Consider the following 6,583-nt stretch of genomic DNA (forward strand, 5'->3'; position numbering starts at 1 on the left):
GCGACCGCTGAGAGAACTGAACAATAAGAGAACATAATGAACTAATACACGATTATTGAGAGAAATTAGGTTACAACTTAGTTAGAACTTAATATGCGATCAGAGAGACAAATTAACCAAGGTCAATGAGAGAACTTAACACTGAGAGAACTTAGCTTACTTTTACCCGATAACTGAGAGAACTTAAGACGCGATCATTGAGAGAACTTAACACTGAGAGAACTTTGAGAATTTATACGCGAACACTGAAAGAACTTAACACTGAGAGAACAAAGAAAACTTATACGCGACCACTGAGAGAACTGAACAATGAGAGAACATAATGAACTTATACGCGATTATTGAGAGAAATAAGGTTACAACATAGTTAGAACTTAACACGCTATCACAAAGAAAAATTAACACATCGTCAATGAAAAACCTAACACTGAGAGAACTTAACTTACTTATACGCGATAACTGAGGGAACTTAAGACGCGATCATTGATAGAATTAAACACTGAGAGAACTTAAAGAAATTATACGCGATCACTGAAAGAACTTAACACTGAGAGAACAAACAAAACTTATACGTGACCACTGAGAGAACTGAACAATGAGAGAACATAATGAACTTATACTTGATTATTGAGAGAAATAAGGTTACAACTTAGTTAGAACTTAACACGCTATCACAAAGAAAAATTAACACATCGTCAATGAAAAACCTAACACTGAGAGAACTTAACTTACTTATACGCGATAACTGAGGGAACTTAAGACGCGATCATTGAGAGAATTAAACACTGAGAGAACTTAGAGAACTTATACGCGATCACTGAGAGAACTTACCACTGAGAGAACAAAGAAAACTTATACGCGACCACTGAGAGAACTGAACAATGAGAGAACATAATGAACTTATACGCGATTATTGAGAGAAATAAGGTTACAACTTAGTTAGAACTACACACACGATCACTAAGAAAAATTAACACGCGGTCAATAAAAAACCTAACACTGAGAAAACTTAACTTACTTATACGCGATAACTGAGAGAACTTAAGACGCAATCATTGAGAGAACTAAACACTGAGAGATTTTAGAGAACTTATACGCGATCATTGAGATAACTTAAAACTGAGAGAACAAAGAAAACTTATATGCGACCACTGAGAGAACTGAACAATGAGAGAACATAATGAACTTATACGCGATTATTGAGAAAAATTAGGTTACAACTTAGTTAAAATTTAACACGCAATCACAGAGACAAATTAACACGCGGTCAATGAGAGAACATAATACTAAGAGAACTTAGCGCACTTATACGCGATCACTGAGAGAACTTAACAATGAGAGATTAAGAAAACTTATACGCGACCACTGAAAGAACTGAACAATAAGAGAACATAATGAACTTATACACGATTATTGAGAGAAATTAGGTTACAACTTAGTTAGAACTTAACAAGCGATCACAGAGACAAATTAACACGCGGTCAATGACAGAACTTAACACTGAGAAAACTTAGCTTACTTATACGCGATAACTGAGAGAACTTGAGACGCGATCATTGAGAGAACTTAACACAGAGAACTTTGAGAACTTATACGCGATCACTGAGAGAACTTAACACTGAGAGAACAAAGAAAACTTATACGCGACCACTGAGAGAACTGAACAATGTGAGAACATAATGAACTTATACGCGATTATTGAGAGAAATTAGGTTACAACTTAGTTAGAACTTAACACGCGATCACAAAGAAAAATTAACACGCAGTCAATGAAAAACCTAACAATCAGAGAACTGAACTTACTTACACGCGATAACTGAGAGAACTTAAGACGTGATCATTGAGAGAACTAAACACTGAGAGAACTTAGAGAACTTATACGCGATCATTGAGAGAACTTAACACTGAGAGAACAAAGAAAACTTAAACGCGACCACTGAGAGAACTGAACAATGAGAGAACATAATGAAGTTATACGCAATTATTGAGAGAAATTAGGTTACAACTTAGTTAGAACTTAACACGCGATCACAGAGACAAATTAACACGCGGTCAATGAGAGAATTTAACACTGAGAGAACTTCCCGGGTGTACATTGTCCAGGGTAATCATGGAACTTAGGCTGGAAATCCATGGTATAACATGGAATTCCATGGTAATCCCTGGAATTTGAAACAGTTTCCAGGGTTTTCCAGGGTTTTGTTCTAGAAATGTCCATGAAACGTGGACTTTTTTTCCAAGCATTTTTCCAGCCTTGGATGGAAAAGCATGGAAAAGGAATGGAAAACGCTGGATTTAGGCTGGATAACCCTGGAAATATTTCCAGATAGCATGGAAAGTGGAACATATTTTTAAGCATGGAAAAGACTCTAACATTTTCAGCTAACCCTGGAAAAAACTTAGACTTTATAAGAGGAGAAAATAACTTATAAAAATGCAACACATTTTATTCAAAGTAAAGCAGAGTTCAACAATTTACACAACATATGAATAAAACATAAAACAATGTGCATAGTTTGGGCAGAAATAGTAGTAGTTATAGTAGTAGTAGTAGTAGTAGTAGTAGTAGAAGTAGTAATGCTGGTGCTGGCAGTAGAATATGTTGTAGGAGTAGAAGTAAAAGTGGTTGTTGTATAAGTTGTGCAAGCAGTTAAACTACTGATAATTATACTATTGGTGCAAATTTAAGTGACAGTAGCAGTTACTATTGTGTTGTTGTTTTAGCATTTACAGGAATAGTAGCAGTAATGGTAGCAATAGTAGTATAAATAATAATAACAATACTAGTAGCAGCAGTAGTAGTAGTAGTTAAGGAAGTAGCATTAGCAGCAGCAGCAGTAGTAGTAGTAGAAGTAGCAGCAGCAGCAGTAGAAGCAGTAGCAGCATCAGCAGCATCAGTAGTAGTAGCAGTAGTAGTAGCAGTAGTAGTTGAAGTACTAGTAGTAGTAGTAGTAGTAGTAGTAGTAGTAGTAGTAGTAGTAGTAGTAGTAGTAGTAGAAGTAGAAGTAGCAGCAGTAGTAGTGGTAGAAGTAGTAGTAGTAGTAACAGCAGCAGCAGCAGTAGTAGTAGTAGTTGCTGCAGCAGGAGTTGTAATAGTAGCAGCAGCAGCAGTAGCAGTAGTAGTAGTAGCAGCAGCAGCAGGAGTAGTAGCAGCAGCAGCAGTAGCAGCAGCAGTAGCAGTAGTAGTTGAAGCAGTAGTAGTAGTTGAAGTAGTAGTAGTAGTAGTAGTAGCAGTAGTAGCAGCAGTAGTAGTAGTAGTAGTAGTAGTAGTAGTAGTAGTAGTAGTAGTAGTAGAAGTAGTAGTAGTAGTAGTAGATGTAGTAGTAGTAGTAGTAGTAGAAGTAGAAGTAGTAGTAGTAGTAGTAGTAGCAGTAGTAGTAGTAGTAGTAGTAGTAGGGTAGTTGTTGTTGTTGTTGTGGCTGTTGTAATAGTATTAGTAGTTTTGCAGAAGTAGTAGTAGTAGTAGTAGTACTAGTAGTAGAAGTAATAGTAGTAACTTTCAAAGCAATGTCTACAAGTTTAAATTCCTTAACCCTGTTCAAGGTGTATACACACTCAATATTTAACTACAGTCCAGGTTTGCAATTAACAAACTATCTGAAAAGCCTGTGTGTGAGTCAGATGTGTCTGCGGCTAATCTATTGGTTATAAAATATCACAGCCTTTTCTGATTGGCTGAGTTCAAATACAGAAAGTTTACCTGTTAGATTGAAATTTTGGAGAAGGCGTATTGAAGAAAAAATGCAGGTTAAACTTGTTGTTAAAATGAAGTTAATGTAATTTCACAAACAGTAGAGTTTAACTTAACAAGAATTTCTTAAAATAATAATGTATGGATATCATTTGGAAAGTGACATGAAATGTTGTTAAAAAGTGATGCATACAAGTGTTTGAGCAGTCTGTCTAGGAATAGAACAACAACTGAAGGTTTGTGCTTTTCATTATTTCTAAATATTCCTTTAAATTTATTCTTCTTATGTCATCATTGTAGAACTTTTTTATGTGACATTTTAGGTAAAAGTATGGCAAATATAGAAGTTTAAAAGCAGCTGTCACACACATTTTCACTAAGTGCAGTTTGCAAGCTTGATAAAGGAAGTCCTATGTGGAGATATTAATAAGCTTGAATGTAGTATCGGAAGTTTATAATGCATGGCTAGGGAACTGAGGCTAAGGGAGTTATGTGCTGTGCATGATGAGAACTCAATGCTCATTAATGCTGTTAATGTTTATAAATAAATTAATTAAACCAATAGCATTGTTTTTTAGGTTTCACTGTACATTTTCATACCAATAGAATTACACATCATTCTAATTATAGCAATAATAAATTTGTACTAATCATACCTACAAATTTTGTTATGCTATGCTTTGTGATGTATTAACTTCATTGTAAGTTATTATTTAAAGACAATTTTACTAAATATTTAAAACAATACTTGAATTATTTTCTATATACATTTTCATTATGTGCTTTAACTGTAGCTGACCAGTTGATGGAAGATACTGCAGAGTTTGGCAGGGAAATAACCCAAGACAGCAAAGCGGCTCTTTTGGCGCATTTACCAAGAGGACTAACATGGCCACAAATTCATGGTAAATATTGTTATGCCCGGGCTCATATAAGTAATTTAGTGTTAACCACCTGAAAGTATTTTGTCTTTTTGGTATCCAATATTTTGGTCTAGTTTCAATTACAGGTTATTTTTATATGAATTAGCAAATTAGCATATCTTTCATATAGCAATATCTGAATATAAAATTCCTATATATGTTTGAGTTTCCAGATACATGCTAGTGTACCCCGTTTTGGGGCATTTAAGAAAACAACCAATATAAATTTCAAAATAAAAGAGAGTCATATAAAAATATAAGTTAAATCAACAATTTATTCACTTGAAAGTCTCAGTTTTCCTGTGTGGTTGCCTGTTTGCAAGTAGATTAAAGCCCGCTTGCAAACTTTAAGAGAATAAATTTCAGTAAATGGAAAAGAAATAATTGCTAACTACTTAGGATCGTAAATGTTTCGCTCAAATACAAAAAAGCCAGATGTACCGAATTGAGCAGTGATATGAATATTTAAAATAGATTAAAATATGAATGAGCATTGAAGTATAGATATTCAATCATATGATTGCTGCACATTTACTTTTACAGATGAATGTAAAAAACTTATGACTTTCTTGTAATATTGTTTGCTTTGTTTTTCTTTCAGAGATCATGCAGAAGCCGTACAGTATAACAGCAGGACAAGTTCTATAAAAGATCCACGACCTACTGAAGCCCAGCTAATTAACAAAAAAGTTTTTAAAAACTGTAATTTTATCCCACCTGGGTACTTATAATTACTAAGCTGCCTTCACAAGTTTTAGACTTGCAATTATATTTTAAACTGTCACTTGGAAAGTAATACATGTACATGCATTCATGTTCTGAATTTCTTTGAACAATAAAATTATATAAAGTATTTTAATGAAATTGAGCACCTAAATTGCATTAAAGTGAAAGTAGCTGAGAAAAATAGTATCCTTAATTGTTCTCATGGGCAGCTACATATATTGTGACAAACATGAAGTAGCTAAAATAACTTAAATTTTTCATTTTGTTTCTTGTATATCGTTTGTACAGGGTTCATGAATTGTTACTGTATATTACTTTGACTTGCTTGTATTTTGTTACTTTGAATACATGTTGTTAAGGTTGCATTATACTTTTTAACTTTTAAAGTAGCGCCTGTTCTGTTATGTAAGGGCCTGATTTATGATAATGGACCTAGAGGCTTTGTAAGCATGTATTAAACAACACTTGTTTGATCTGAATAATTTGTTAAATAAATGTAACACAATTTGTAATCTGATGTTATATTTTGATGGATTGTGAACAAAATAATACATCGAAGAAACTAAGGCATTATGTTGATTTTTGTTTTGTTTTAATCTAACCTTAAATTATGATTTATTTAAGCTGTGAGTATTGTATTCATTTAATACATGAATATTGTTTTTAGACCAGAAATTTCTTTTTCTATTCAGTGACCATGGTAAACGCTGGACAATTTTCCATGTTATACCAGGCATCCATGGAATATTGAACAAGAAAAAACCTGGAACATTTTCCAGGGTTTTCCAGCCAGCATGGAAAAAATACCGTCCGAATACTCCATGTAATCTGGAAAACCCTGGAAAAAAAATCCATGGTTTTCCATGGTTTTCCAGATTACATGGAGTATTCGGACGGTATTTTATTCATGCTGGCTGGAAAACCCTGGAAATTGTTCCATGGTAATTATTCCAGGGAGCCTGGAAAACCATGGGAAACTATTCAGGCTATTTCCACATACCATGGACAATTTTCCACCCTTTTTTTTAAATATTGACGCTGGAAAAAGGCTGGAACTTAGTCCGAATACTCCAGCCTCATATTTTCCATGGATTTCCATGGAAAACCCTGGACAAAGCACACCCGGGTTAGCTTACTTATACGCGATAACTGAGAGAAGTTAAGACGCGATCATTGAGAGAACTAAACACTGAGAGAAACTTAGAGAACTTATATGCGAGTCACTGAGAGAACTTAACACTGA

The 6,583-nt window shown here is 34.2% G+C and overlaps 1 long non-coding RNA gene across 1 annotated transcript; it reads left to right on the top strand.

The window, feature by feature from the left end:
- The first annotated feature begins 3,445 nt into the window (after positions 1–3,445).
- LOC127864026 (uncharacterized) lies at positions 3,446–5,394 on the top strand. Its single transcript, XR_008041388.1, has 3 exons — positions 3,446–3,927; positions 4,486–4,596; positions 5,216–5,394. It is a non-coding gene; the product is annotated as an uncharacterized LOC127864026 (long non-coding RNA).
- Positions 5,395–6,583: the final 1,189 nt, after the last annotated feature.

This window comes from Dreissena polymorpha, unplaced genomic scaffold (genome assembly GCF_020536995.1).
Source record: "Dreissena polymorpha isolate Duluth1 unplaced genomic scaffold, UMN_Dpol_1.0 chrUn086, whole genome shotgun sequence".
In the NCBI taxonomy this organism is placed as follows: Eukaryota; Metazoa; Mollusca; class Bivalvia; order Myida; family Dreissenidae; genus Dreissena; species Dreissena polymorpha.